A 15185-nucleotide genomic window follows, 5' to 3' on the forward strand; every position below is an offset into this window, starting at 1 on the left:
TGTTTGGAGAAATTACTGTCCTGATCGCAGTATCAATTAATACCACCTACTCATATTTCATCCACTTGAACAATGTCACCAGAGGTTGGATGAAAAGACTACGTTTCCATTTGTGTGTGTGTGTGTGTGTGTGTGTGTGTGTGTGTGTGTGTGTGTGTGTGATGTGGTGGTGGACTGCTGGGTTTTGTAGGTTCATGCAAAATAACGAGAAGAGCTTAAGCTTAATGAACAGTCAAACTATAACAGACCTTTTTTTTTTTTTTTTAATGAAACAAACTCTCCAGGTTTCTTTTGTATATCAAGAAATCAGTAAATCTTTCCATAAAGAAAGTAAATCTTTTTTGATTTACCAGAATGTTTGGACTTTCCCTGGGTACTTGTCTTTGGATCACTTTTAGAGGGAGAGCTTTGGAAAGTTTGCCTCCCTCTAACAGATGCCGAATTAAGAGACTAATAGTACATAAAATAGCCATAAAAATGGCTCCAAGCTGATGACCTCTTATCCAGACTTCTATACTTGTGCCCCCTCCAGCTCAGGCCAGTCTCTTAGACCAGGTCTAAAATAAGTTGCTTCCAAAGAATTGGGTATTACCCTTGGGTTAAATAAATATTTTGTGTTATTTCTTTCACCTGGCCAATCAATTATTGGATCAGGTTGACCTAGAACCTTCTAGTTACTGTAATGCTCTTCTGCCTCAGCTCTTGAAGAATCATGTATTATCTCAACAACACACACACTCTTACAGCATTTTGAAGCTTTGGTGACACGTCTTAACTTATTCAAGCAAATTACACAAATAAAGTAAAAAGCTCACATCTGTTTCGAGATTGACTCTGGTAGCACTAGTATTATTGGGTTTTATAAAAAGGAATTCCAGTTACAGCAACTACATGTATAAAAGCATGACTGGGGTGGGTGAAATTGGAGTAGTTCACTAGGTTAGATCAATATTCAGTCCTGGCGGCACATTCATCTGGGGAGCTTTTGAAATATACCCAGGGGTCCACACGTCAGACCAATTAAATCAGAGTCTGGGGGTGTGGCCTGAGCATCTGTATTTTGAAAAGCTCCTTCAGACGATTCTGATGTGCAGCCAGTATTGAGAACCACAGTTGGGTAAGAGGAACCCGGGAATCAGGAATGCAGTGATTAACATGATGCCGTGTCCAAGAACAGGCTGGAGAGTCTGAACTTTTAATTTCGGATAAATCTTTAGATGTCTGTGCTTGATAGCACTTTAGAGAGACTGTCTCATTTTAGAGAGGGGGAACTGAGGCAGGGGGCTTATTAAGGTTGGATGACAAAATAATCTAGGCAGCACTAGCTCTAGAAACCAGTGCCTTTCACTGTATGCCTCTGCCCCTGAAAGTTATATTGGCAATTAAAAACTCAGATACACCTTTATGTTCCTAACCATCCATTTACTTAGAAATACTTAAACACTGGAAGTGGTTTATGGTGGTGAAAAGAGTACAGCTCTGCAGCTCTCTGAGCTGAGTGGCACGGACATAAAGGCCACCTCATTTATTAGCTACTGCTTCTCTTCTTTGAAGCTGTCTCCTCACCTGTAAAACAGAAATTAAGAATAACTCCTTCCCAATAATATCACAAATGAGAAGACAAGTCAAACACATAGTACGTGCCCTCGTATGTGCTTAGTAAATTAAATAGTAATTATGATTATTAACTGCATTAAAACATCTTGGAAATAGCTGCAGAAGGGATCAAAAGATGTCTTGGAGCTTCTTTGCATGAAATATCTTAATCTTGCAAAGGTTGTTTTGGGGTTCCATTGACTGAAAAACACAAATAAACCCCAACTGAACCACTTCTTACGAAGGAATGAATGGATTTCCAATCTGTATTTTCTTGTTTACAATGGAAAATACGCAATCCAAGGAAAACACAGGTGGTTAACTGTTCAGTGCCTTCTATTTTTATCATATGCAGAGGGCTCTAAGCATACAAATGCAAATATTTTAATAGAAAATGAAGACTAACTTCTCAAGGTTGACCAGCTTCAGGTTTCCTAGGGCAAATTTAGGTTTATCTCTTTCAGCCATTTCCAGAAAAAGAACTCCATATCCCATACAGACTGAATTCTGAAACAATTAACAACAACAAAAACTCATAATTAGCATTTTTTTAAAAAAAGAAACATTTCTTTTTCACTTAAGGGCCTTTTTGTTTGGTTTTGTTTTGCATCCCTTTTGTTTTGCAAAAAAGGGTATTTTCGTTGGCATTGGAAAGCCACCTCTGCGGGTTGTGTTTCTGTGAAATGAAGATGGGAAGAGACACCCGGCAGGTCCCGGGAGAAGCCTGCGCGCCCCCGCGTCCCCAGCCCTCGCCCGGGCTTGTGCGGACGAGTCTCGGGCGTGACCTCTGAGCAGCTGCGCCACCGGCTCAGCCCCGCGGCGGGAGAAACCCGAGCTCCCAACAAAACAGTTCCATCTTTGGCAAGTCTTCTGGTATTTAAGGCGCTGCCGGTGGGGAGAGAGGCCGCGTGCCTGGGAGGCTCTGGGAACTTGCAAGCTTTCGCCTCCCGGGTGTTACGTTTCTGAAGGGTCTGAGCATCTGCGGCGGAGCCTGCGGGGGATGGCGAGGTGGGGGGTTGGGGCGAACCCGGCCAAGGGATTTTCAAGGAGGTTGGAAGGAGCCTGTTTCCTCATCCTCCCTGGGGTGGGTCTCCGGCCTGGAGTTTTGTTTTGTTTTTTGTTTTTTTCTTTCCTGCAGATACTGTGTGGTCAACAAGGGCAGGGAAGATTTAAACCCTCATCGGAGGAAATCTGCCTTCCCTCCACCAAACTGATTGAGGTTGCCGCTTTATGAGCTGCCTCGACCTGCCTGAAGTACGGGAAAGCGAAGTTGGAATTGACCCCCTAAAATGCGTTCTTTCGGGGGTAGAAGTTTTGAGGTCCCATGATAGTAGTTCACATGTATTGAGCGCTTACTCTGTGCTAAGCACTTTAATGCAGTAACTCATTTAATCTTTGCAACGATCCAATGAATCCTAGGAAGTAGGAATTCTTATTATCCCTGCTTTACAGGCAACAAAACAGGCACAGAGAGGTTGAGCAGCTTCCTCAACTTCACACAGCTGGGAAGTGGTAGGGGTGGGATTTAAATTTAAGCAGTCTTACTCTAGAGCCTGTGCTTGTAACCGGTGTGCTCACCAGATGGGAGTTGCTGTGTTCTAGAATTCCTTCCCAGCACGCTGGATCTCAACAAGGTGGAGAGACGGACTCTGGGAAGTCTGGAAGTCAGGACTTTTCAAAACGTTCTGATTTCATCAGAAAGAGCTGGGGCCCGTAGGGGTGGTGTTTACGACACCCACGGGGAGTTGCGTGCGTGCTGCCTGTTTTGCACAGGTTGGTGGTTTGTTCATGCTTATTCTGTCATTCTCAGAAAGGGCTCTTGGCAATCTGACTTAAAGGAAAGGGGTAGAACAGGTAGTGATGGGAGTCAGTTGGCTAGAAATGTTTGTCTGAAAAAAGGAGAGGAGTGAGAGCGACATGCCACCTGGCAGCTCAGCCAGGACCTTACCTGAGAGTCAGGATGGGCCTGGTGTCACCCTCCCTGCCCCAGGAAGTTTGCCAGGCACTCAGAGCCCTCCTACTCTGAAGCCTGGGCCTGCCAGTCTAATTTACTGATGGACAAAGTTGTAGAGGAGTCAGAATTTGTTTCCCCACTGAGGACACCCCCTTTCCTGGTATGCAGGTATGAGGCGTGCAGTGAGTCATTAGAGGATATTTTCAGGGAGAAGGCAGGGAAAAGGCCAAGGTTCTAGGATGATTTGGGGGCTCATTTCTCTGGAGTGTGGAAGAGCTCGATGCATCACTTCCCTCATACACACACTACAGGAAGTTTACTTCCCACTGGTCCGAATGTCTCTCTAGGCTAATTCTTACTCTCAGATTCTGCCACCTTTGTGGTAACAGCCCCTCAGTCCCATTTTATACCAGCGGAAGTACAGCCACATATACCTTCAGTCGGGCAGGACGAGCCTTTCCCCCACTGGTGCACAGAGAACACAGCAGGAGTACAGAAAGTACATCCCCACCCACCTTCATAGGACAGTGATTAGGGCCCAGAGCTGTCCTGCAGCTGTAGCTGGGTCACCGGGACTATACCTGGGTGTTACCAGGCCAGCACTCTGGGTACAGTATTCCTTTAGATGGGGAACTATCTAAACTGGTGTGGTGGAACATGCATACCTCTCGTGGGTTCCTATACTGCTCTTCCGCTTACTTGCTGTGTGACCTTGGGCAAGTCACTTAACTTTTCGGTGCTTTGGTTTTGTCGTCGGCAAAATGGTGCTAATACTAATCATCTCAGAGGGTTGTTGTAATAAAGTGAGTTAATAAATGTAAAATGCCTGGCACATGGTAAGTCGCTTAATAGATATTAGCCTCTGCTTTTACTACCATTTCAACTATTATTATTAGGCAACTCTAGTGAGCTTACTCTGCCTCCCTGAATCTCATTGTCCTCAGATGTAAGATGGGGGTAATACTCTCTGTTTTACAGGATTGTTGTGAGAATTAAATAGTGTTAATTACTATTGTAAAGTTTGCAGTTTATGTGCCTGCTTTATCTCCCAGGGGATGACTTTATTTTCATATATGAGCAGGTTTCCTGTAAGAGCTTCAAAATACTGACCATAGCCAGTGAGGGTACTCAGACACTTTGCTTAACGTCAGCCGCGTCCCTTTTCCCAGCTGTAAAATGGTATGATAATAACCACCCCTAGGAATCTCAAGGACATTACGAGGGGAAAAATATACAATAATATACAAAGCATTTTGAGTGCCTCTGAAGAGAGACGCACATAAATGGAAGGTGGTATTAGGAGGTGGAGTAATCACTGGTTTCTCTCCCCCTCTTTTTATTTAATTAGAAGAAAACTAGTAATTAGGAAGCATGGTCTTGTTAAAGCCGTGGCCTGGGAAATCATTCTCTTGGCACCTAATCAGGGCTTGTGACACGGCAAGTTTCTGCAGAATGTGGGCAGCAGGGGACCTTCCCCCAGGCTCTGTGCTGGGTCTGCAGATTGGGAGGAATTTGCAGTTGGAGGGCCATGGCCTGGGGTGGCTGACGCACAGCGGGTCAGGGGAGCCTCTCTGGTCTCCTGTTCCCCGAGGAGGTCTCCCCCGAGGTCCATAAGGAGACTCCACCCAGCTCAGGAGCCCGGATCCCTGGGGCCTGAAGTCACCCTTATCTGCAGGTTTCGGCTTGCTGCTGCTGTCCTGCATCCAAGCTTTTCCGCCACTGGGCCTCTTGGCCTGACCCCACGGGGGCAACCGCAGGGCTCAGAATGCTCCTCCCCTCTGGCCTTTCTGCTCTAGTTCAGTACCAGGAGGAAGAAATCTGCCTGCTCTCCTTAAAATGGGCCAGAGCAGAGTAGGTGATGGGGGCCTGTGTGGGTCCCCTCCCCGAGCCTGGGTTCCCCAGGCTTCCTCCGCTGGGAAGACTCCCTCCTCTCTGCAAGTCCTGGGCTGCCTGTTCTCCTGGACCCTGCTGAGAGGCTGCCTCTGACAGGAGGCCTTCCCCAGTCTTCCCGGTCGCCATTACCCTCTTCCTCTTCTGGACTCTGTCAGGTAGATCGTGGTTTGGGGGTTAGTCCTTAACTTATCTCCCCTTTGACTCTGAGCTGCTGGCAGGAAGGGAAGGAACAGAAATTGGAGAGGTGAAGTATAACCAGCCAGGTGCCACAGCCCAAAGGACGAGCGGAACTGACTGTGCTGATTTCCCCTTGTGGCATTGACAGAGCAAGTGGGAGGCTTTCTGCAAAACCCTGAGATGAGCAGTTCTTTTAACAAATTATGAATTATTTTAAATATATGGAAAATATTAAAATAGGCACTCATGTATCCACCACTCAGATTGCCAGGTGGTATTTTACCATATTTGCCTTAAATATCTTCTTATTTACTATTTTTTTAAATGAAACTTTTAGACATGGAAGCAACCTAAGTGTCCAGCGACAGATGAATGGATAAAGAAGATGTGGTATATATAGACAGTGGAATACTACTCAGCCATGAAAAAGAATGAGATAATGCCATTTGCAGCAACGTGGATGGACCTGGAGATTATCATACTAAATGAAGGAAGTCAGACAGAGAAAGTAAAATACCATATGATATCACTTATATGTGGAATCTAAAAAATAGTACAAATGAACTTATTTGCAGAACAGAAACAGACTCACAGACATAGAAAACAAACTTACGGTTACCAAAGGGGAAAGAGGGCCAGGAGGGATAAATTGGGAGTATGGGATTAATAGATGCATACTACCATATATAAAATAGATAAACAACAAGGATTTACTGTCTATTACAGGGAACTATATTCATATCTTATAATAAATGATAATGGAAAAGAATTTTTAAAAGAATATAGATACATACATATATATTTATAATGAGATCACTTTGCTGTACACCTAAAACATGACGTTGTGAATCAGCTATACTTCAATTAAAAAAAAATCTTTTTAGGTACAGCTAAGGCTCTCCATCTCCACGGAGGACTCACTTTCCCTTCCCTCCTTGGGGTCAGCACTTCTCTTGATCATTCCATCAGGGGCCCTTTACCTGCATCCATGGATGGGATTTAGTAGATTGGTAGACTGCTGAATTGTATGTGAAATTATGTATGCACATCTTTTTCACACACATCACAGCTATTTAGGAGATCCTCTCAACTCCATCTTCTCGTGGTCTCCACTGCTACCACTGGTCAGAGCAGCATTATCTGCACTTGGACCATCTACTCCCTTTGACAGCTTCTGACATTTGAGTATTAGTCAGATCTTGTTACCCCTTTGCTCAAATCCTACTAAAGGCTCCTGATTTAACTCAGAATAAAAATCAAAGTCCTCACAGACCATGAGGCCCTAAGTGATGTGTGTCCCCCCAGCTCGTTCTCTGCCTCTCCGACCTTGTTTCCCACTGAGACTGCGCCTCTCCCTCTCTCCAGTCCAGCCACACTGCTCTTCTCACTCTTCCTCAGGCACACCAGCGTGGCTGTGCCCTCAGGCTGTGCTCTCTGGCTGCTACGCTCTTTTCTCCAGATACCCACATGGGGAAGCCTCTTACATTCTTCTGTTCTTTGCTAACATTTCACTTTTCAATGAGGATAACCTGGCATAAGCTATTTAAAAATAGAACCTCATACCTACCAACCACTCTCTTACCCTGCTTGAATTTTTCTTTTTCCATAGAAGATTATATATTTACTTACTTATTTACATTCATTATTTATTGCCTTTCTCTTCCGGCTAGAATGTAAGCTCCATAAGAGTAGGAATTTTTGTCTATTTTTGCCCACTGATGTTTCTTTAGTCCCTGCAATAGTACCCAGCTCCATGAATATTTGTTCAGTGACTAAATAAATAAGTAGATAACTGAATATGAACATTTCTTGCTGGAAAGTCCAGAACTTTTCATCAGATTTTCAAAAAATGTCTATGACACAAAATAGAATAGGAACCATTGACGTGATAAATCATCAAAAAGTTTGCTGGAAATTTTTTGCCGGCCAGGTAGCCTGCTTAATGAATCAGAGGGTCATGAGAGATTTTCTCTTTCTCCAACTTGTATTTCCCTGGAGAGCTACTGCTAGCAGTTACTGGGACCTCTAACCCCAGGGCTGGTGGTGAGTCTCCCTGGATCCAGCCCTGGTCTGACCAAGGTAGAGAGCCAGTGGGGCATTGGTGAAGAGTGTGGGCAGGATATCTGGCAGTGGGCCCATTCCAGAGAAGCTGTAATTTTCTTTACTCCTTCTGTGTCTGGGGGGAGAGGGGCAGAGGTCGAATGTGGCCACAGCCTCCTGAACTTCCTTGGGGGAGCTAGGCAAGAAGCCCAGACCAACAGAAGCCACTTCCTGCCTTCCAAGCTCCAAGTCTAGGCAAGGGACAAGACCAGGAAATCTCATAGGAGCCTCAACCAGGGAGACAAGACATTGGCCTGTGATGCAGAGAGAGATAATAGGGGAGTGGGGGGAACCTGGAAAGCAAAAAGATACCGAAGGCCATCTGGAGGTGATAATGGGAGTGAATTGGAGGTGAGTCAGCCAGCTCTCAGAGCAGTTAAAAGACCAGTGGGTAATTGTGGGTGCAGCCAGCGGGTCACATACAGAAAATGAGGAACAAGTGGTTAATTGGGCCCACAAGCCCAGGATCCTGCCTGTAATTAGCAAATTGCAGGGCTTTGATATTTGCTTTGGTAACAACTTGTGTAGTAAATTGCAGGGAGGAAAACTGCACCCCCAGCCTGGGAGGTGACCCTGTCTCTATGCTCCCTAAACCATTTTCTCACAAACACTTATAGGCAGTGCACACATGGCTATACCCCTAGCATTGGGAGGAGGGGCTATATACCTTTTTTGCAGGGTGACAATAGCCTGTGACACTTTTCTGTGTTTCGCTTTACCTCTTGCTTAAGTTTTTGCCAACTCAGGACTGAAGCTGAGCCTTGCCTCCTGGTGTTCACACCCTGATTCCTGTGTTTCCTTAAGCCACAGCCCCTGGCACAGAGCTCCTCTGACCAGGGATATAAACTAGGAGTGGCCATAGGGAATTTCCATGCAGGTACCCTAGTAGGGGATGGGGAGAGACAAGGAGTTCTGTTGCAGTATTGTTGAAATTTTGTCCATGTGGATGGCCTATGCTGGTCCCTGATCAGAGACTGGCCTTCACTGATTTCAGATCTGCATTTACCTCTGCAAGCTTCTGTGAAGTTCTAACTAAAGTGAAGACCAAAAGTATAGGAAAATTTGATTGGGATTTTCGTGGTAAAACTGCATCAGTTGCCACAGATGCAGAGACTGGTGAGCATAGGTAATCAATCAATATGTGAAAGTATCAGGAGATACGGGTTTGAATTTGGACTCTCTACTGACTCTTTGTTGGGTCTAATTGAGTTATTTAAATACATGTGTATCATCTCTGTCATTTATTGGTCTGTTTTTACTGACTGATTTTTCCCTTGGTTCTGGGTGACCGTGTTCCTGCTCCTTTATATGTCTAGTAATTTTTTATTAGATGGTAGACATTGTCAAGCTATATCATTAAGTATTTGGACTTTGCTGTCTTTTAAAGAGTGGTAGACTTTGTTTTGACTGGCAGTTAATTTACTCATGAAATGGTTTGGTTCCTTTGAGTCCTGTCTTTGAGCTTTGCTGTAACAGAGTCCAGAGTAACCTTCACTCCAGGAATGGTTCAGCCAATTGACTCAAATGTGACTCCTCTGGGTTCTCCATTGAATGCCCCAGGGGATCACCAAGGATTCTCCACTTTGACTGGTGCACAACCATTTCCCCACCTTGTGAGAGCCCTGGGTTGTTCAGCCTACTACTCCCTTACTACTCATTTCTTTTGCCTGGTCTTGTGGAGTTTCACTTTATACATACATGGACTAGTACTCGAAAGACTCAAGAGCCTGTCTCAGCAGACTTACGGTGCTCTTTGTCTGTGTGCCGCCCCTCCTTTCTGGAATTGTGATCCGCAACTGCTATCTACCTGAGTTTCCCTAATCTCTGGTCTCTGTCTTCTCTGCTTAGCAAAGCTTCCAGGCTGAGCTTGTGATTTCCACAAGGGAATTGCCTCCAAGCACAAATCCAGGGTTATTTTAAGGCTCACCTCATTGGTCCTTTCTCTTGAGGATCACAGTTTTGCACTGCCTCTTTCCCAGTGTCTGAAAGCAGTTGTAATTTTATCAAGACAATAAATTGATGTCTTCTTGAGTTAAAAAGAACTTGTTTTCCCAGTGCAAAAACAGAGCATAATAGTATTTTCTTCAAAAGTTAGTTAGAATACCTAAAATACATAATCAATCTGAAAGCATATAAAATGATGTATAAAATAAGCAATTAAACAAAGTAAGAACAGTTAATAAACACTAGTTCTATCCTTGTTTTCCTTTGATACCAATAGTATAAATGGGTTTAGTGTTTTCATGAAATTGTAGCATTTTAGAGCTGCAAGGGATTTACTTCAGAGATGGTGAGTTGATCCAAATGCCTCATTTTACAGATGAACAGATCGAGGCTTAAAGAGGGGAAGTGATTTTCCCAAGACCTCATGGCTAGTGAGCAGAAGAATGAGACTGGCACTTAGGTGTCCTGGCTTCCAGTCTATGAGGCGTCCATTCATTTAACCTACATTTAGTGAATATTTACTAAATTCAGAGCACTCAACTAACTACTAGATTGCTTCTGTATAATGTCCTGGTTTGCAGAAGTATTTTGAAATTGATTTTAGAACGTGATAGTAGGGTCAATAAGTTAGCATGTAATTTTAGGCTTCTCAGGAGTGGGTAGATCTGACTGGCATCAACTGAAGCAGCCTCCATTGTCCACTGCAGAAATGTGAAATGCTGCCAGCAGCCTGCTTCCTTGGGATTTTCATTATGGTGCTTCAGACATATGGACATGTGAGGGAATTGCTGTGGTTTGATGGCTCTGTCAGCCACAGTTGTAGGGAAATTAAGGGTTTACCCTGCATGCCACTGTGCCAGGGACTTAATGCAAAGATGGATAATAAAACTTCAAGGAAAGAGATCAGTAATTTGCAAAATGTGAAAAGAGCCCCACATAGGTATCAGGAGGCCTGGGCTCTAGACCTAGTTTGTTACTTCTCTTCTCTGGGCCTAGACTTTCCTAACTATACAATGAGTGCCGTAGACTGGATGACCTACAGCGTCCATTCCAGCTGCGGGAATCTCTACATCTGGAGCGCTACATCGAGCTATCTTTAGTGATGTGCCCGATACAGCCGGGGAGTGGTGAGGGGTGGGAGCTGAGCATGGCGGATGTGGGAAGGCGTTCTAAACCAAAGGGGCAGCGTGAGCGTATGAGACGATTGGCTCATACTATAAAATTTCAAAACATTATATAGAACTCCACTCTTCTCTCAGAACAATGCTCAGAGTTTTATAGACTCTGGTTTGCAAAACAATGGTAAAGTGGGCTAGTAGTTGATGAGATGGGAAATGTTGATCAGGAGGAGATCACAGAAAGCCTTAAACACTGGCTTAAGGGTTAGTGATTTATTCTGTAGGTTGTGGGGAATGATTGAAATTTCATGGGCAAAGGCTTATATGATTAGATCTGGGTTTCAGCTTTCTGGTTATGGTAAGGAGGATGGACTGGAGGGGGTTGAGACAGAAGGACGAGCCTGGAAGCTGACACAATAGCCCAGGTGTCAAAGGATGAAAGGATGAAGGACGAAAGAATGAGGAGAGTAAATGGTGGAAGAGCACTGAGGATGAAGACGTCTGGGACTCGTCTGCTGACACACGTGGGGGTGAGGGAGGAGCCCACGTTGCTTCAGTGTTCCAGCCCATGGGAGAAGTGGGTGGTGACTGGAGAGCCACCTCAGAGCCTGAGCAAAAGTAGAAAGGGGCTTAGGAAATAGACAAATCTGAGTGTCCATTTGATTCATTCTGAGTTTCTTCCACAGTAAAATAAGGATGAGTGCACCTATTCCTCGGAGTTTTCTAAGGACTGATGGATTCATATGTCTGACAGTGCCTAGGACATGTAAGTCCATCCATCCATCCATCCATTGGTTACATCTGTGCAAATATGGAGGGAAATAATTAGGACCAGAGCAAACATTTCAAGCTCATTTTGAGTAAACAGATCATGGCCGAGGTGGGGTCTTTGTGGGGTTGGACCATTCCACCACTCCCAGACACCAGGACGGACCACAGTTCAAGGCCAGGAAGTTGTTTTTTGGCAACAACAGGTTCCTTTCTTTCCCTTCCTTTCATTACCAACACCCTACTGCAGTCCACTTCTAGGTCTCTAATTCTAATGTAGTTACTTGACAAAAAAAAAAAAAAAAAAAAAAAAAAGGAAGCAGGAACACAAACATCAAACTGGTTCATGTATTTCCTTGTTGGCCTCCTCTAAGAACACACCTGTGCCAGGCACCTGCCCGTAGCTGTGTAAGAGACTGTTACTTGGGCTCTTCTCCATAACTGGCCAGTAACATCAGGATTGAAGCCCACGCGGTCACCTTGCCTTGGGGGATGCCGACTTCGCCCACAGTGCCCCGTGTCACCTGAGATCACCCGCAGCTCTTCTGTGAGGTGAGCAACACCAGGCACTCTTCCTCGGGCTCCTGAGCCTCGCTCAAGTCACACCTTGCTCAAATCAGCCAAACCCTCCCGCACTGGCGTCCTCCCTTTTTCTCGGTTTCCAAGGAGCCGTGCCCTGAGCAGGCAAAAGCCTTCACTCAGCGCTTTCACCAGGACTGCCGCGCTGCGTGTGGAGCTGTCCGCCAGCGCAGCAGAGCGGAAGCGGGGCGGGGAGCGCTGTCGGGAGAGCAGGGACTTCAGCGGTGCCAGATCCCTCCTTTCCCAGTTCCGTCTCTGCCCTAGGTCACAAATCCCCCAACAGGGCAGCTCCAGCTACACTTCTCGGATTTAGAGAAAGCCTGCAGGCTCTTACTTCCCTCTTTTGCTTCTGACCCAAACTGGATGTTGTATTTTACCATTCCCAACCACTGAAGGGTTGGGTCTGAGTCCCTTCGCCTTGAATCTGAGTTTGCTTGTGACTGCTTTGTCAAGTGGCCTGGCAGAAGTGACCCTTTGTGACTCCAAAGCTAGGTCATAAAAAGCCAGGGAGCTTCCACCTTGTTTCCTGGAGACTTTTGTTTTCTGATCAACAGTCCCTGCTGAACTCAGCCTTGCGACCGTGCCCACCCGTGAACCTGACGTGTAAGCGAAGCCATCTCAGACCCATCAGACCAGCCCATCCGCCAAACGAATTCCTCCAGGTAATTGTAGTTACACGTGGAAAAGAATTGCTCAGCCAAGCCCTGCCCAGGTTCCTGAACCACAAAAACTGTCAGATAGAATACAGTGGTGGTTTTAATCTACTAAATTTGGGGATGGTTTGACACGCAGCAATAGATAACCAGAATGCTAAGTGTAAATAGAAGAAACTTTGCTGATGGCTTTTGATAAATTTAGGCTGATTTCATGTGATTTATGCCATCCACCTGTTCCTGACCACGATAATTCCATTTTGCTGAAAACTTGGATGAGGTTACCTCTGAACTAAGCCAGAACTTCACCTGGGTTCACGAACAGCATCCTGAACTGCTGCAGAGCTTTCAAGTACCCTGACTCTGGTTTGGTTGTCAGTTAACGTCCACTCTCCCCATGCCAGCACAGCCCCACACTCTGCCTTAATCCAGAAGATCTGCAGAGACGGCCACAAATTGGAAGTGTGTGGCTGCAAAAGCTGTTTTCTGTGCATCCAAGTAAATGACATTGACACATTTTCTCAGCATCTTCACATACAGAGAGGGTAGCTTCCCATTTCTTGGATTGCACCTGGCTTCACACGTGTAGTGCAGGATTTCCACATGGCTGTTTTTCTCCCGTTACCAGCATTCCTCTCCTTAAATCCCAGAGACCTTGATTTGGGGTAGGTTCCCAGTTTCCCTAGTGGGGTGAATGTGGCAGTAGGGATGGGCTGTATTCCCATGGTCAAGTGACATGCTTATGTGTGCCCTTCTCACAGTGTGCTCACAGGACAGGCATGGACCTGGAGTCGGAAGGATGTGGGTTCAGACCTGAGCTCCAGCCGATGCTCGCTATGTGACCTTAGACAAGCTACTTAGTCTCTTTCAGTCTTAGTTTTCTCATGAGTCAAAAGGATACAGTTTTCACCAATTTTACAGGAAATAGGAAGCTGTCTTACTTGGGGTTTGGCCAGAAGCTTGACCGTGAGAGGAGGCTGTGAGTGTAAATGCTGTATTTGGTAGGTGGGGAGGGGCGAGGAGCGCAGGCAGAGGCGAGGGCAGAGGATGGGGAAAGGAAGGCAACCAGTCAGGGGTTCATTATCAAGCCGGTCACCACTGCGGGTGACTGCAGCTTCATTCCAACAGAGACGGTGTTGGAAAAGTGTAAAACACATGCCCTGAAAATCATTCTCCCCGGGGGGCGAGGGAGCTGGGGTATTTCAACACCAACTCCACTCAGTCTGCTGGCTGAAGGCTGTCCCCCACGGGGGCTAATTTCCCAGAGAGAGCCAGTGTCCAAGCTCAACTGGACTGCTCCGTTCTCGAAAAAGCCCTCAGGCCCAGAGACACAGATCCTGGAAGCTGGAAGTTTTCTGGAGCATACTGAAGCGATGAAGTCAGAAGGCCATAGGCAGTGCTATGATAGCATCAGTTAGAGAAGACTGAACGCGATGTGTGTGAAAGGCTGGAGTCCAGCAGGCCCCCCCCACACGCCAGCTCGTTTCTCTTCTTCCCTTTCCTGATCTCCTTGGCCCACAGTGTCTTCTGTCTTCTCCTATCCTTACTGAGTGCCCAGGTCATTTGGAACTTCATTCATACTGTCTTACCCACCCGTAGCTTGTCCCTCAGATAAACAGTATGTGCATCAAGGGGCAGCTCCGCCCACTTCTTACACTTTGTTGCGTCTCCCCTAGTACCCAGCTTAGTAAGAAATACTAAGATGCTAAGTAGTGAATACTAGTCACATCACAGGGCAGACCACCTTGGCTGATAATGGGAAGGGCTTGTACAGGTCTGGTGGGGTGAGATTTGTAACAGTGACCTGACATATATAAAGTGATACTAACACAAGGGGCAATTCGTAATCCAGTGGCTTGTTCCTCTTTTGTTTGTGGTACCTCGATCATGAGGTTCAGGGGCAATAGTATGTGGAGGAGACAATGACTCTCAAAGTAAAGAAGAAAGAATATATTCTGGAAAAACAGTTTTCTAGTCCTGCTTTACTTTCTCCAATTATTGGGAAACAAATCCCCTGTTATCCTCCTCTTGGTTTGTGCAATACTTGTATTTAGACATTGGCGTTGGCCATGCAGTGTGTCAGTTTTGGGAGCAATGAACCATTTACTGCAGGCACTTTCTAATGATTTGTATGTTAATTTTCATAATAACTCTCTGGAGGAGAATTTGTTCTTTCCATTTTATAGATGAGAAAATTAAGGTACAGAGAGATACTGGGCAAGCTGCCCAAGGGCACACAGCTATTAAGTGGCAGAACCAGGATTTAACCAGCTTGCCTGTTCCAGTGGCCGTAATAATGAACACATGTACCACTTTGTCCTAGACTACTTGGGGACCAACATTGTGTTTGTGTCCTAAATCATTTTTCCCTTCCAGCTCCGAGGTTCAATAAAGCAAATTCTT

The 15185-nt window shown here is 45.6% G+C and overlaps 1 long non-coding RNA gene across 4 annotated transcripts in view; it reads left to right on the forward strand.

Annotated features, from left to right (window-relative positions):
- The window catches only part of LOC123618114 (uncharacterized), a 95426-nt gene that overhangs the window by 57860 nt on the left and 22381 nt on the right, over window positions 1-15185 (forward strand). For 3 of the 4 annotated variants that reach the window (XR_012507574.1, XR_012507572.1, XR_012507576.1), the window contains 2 exons: window positions 11469-11548; window positions 11925-12791. This is a non-coding gene — a long non-coding RNA (uncharacterized LOC123618114). The remainder of the gene's footprint in view (window positions 1-11468; window positions 11549-11924; window positions 12792-15185) is intronic. The other variant, XR_012507573.1, reaches the window with a different exon arrangement.

Source organism: Camelus bactrianus, chromosome 1, assembly GCF_048773025.1.
Source record: "Camelus bactrianus isolate YW-2024 breed Bactrian camel chromosome 1, ASM4877302v1, whole genome shotgun sequence".
NCBI lineage: Eukaryota > Metazoa > Chordata > Mammalia > Artiodactyla > Camelidae > Camelus > Camelus bactrianus.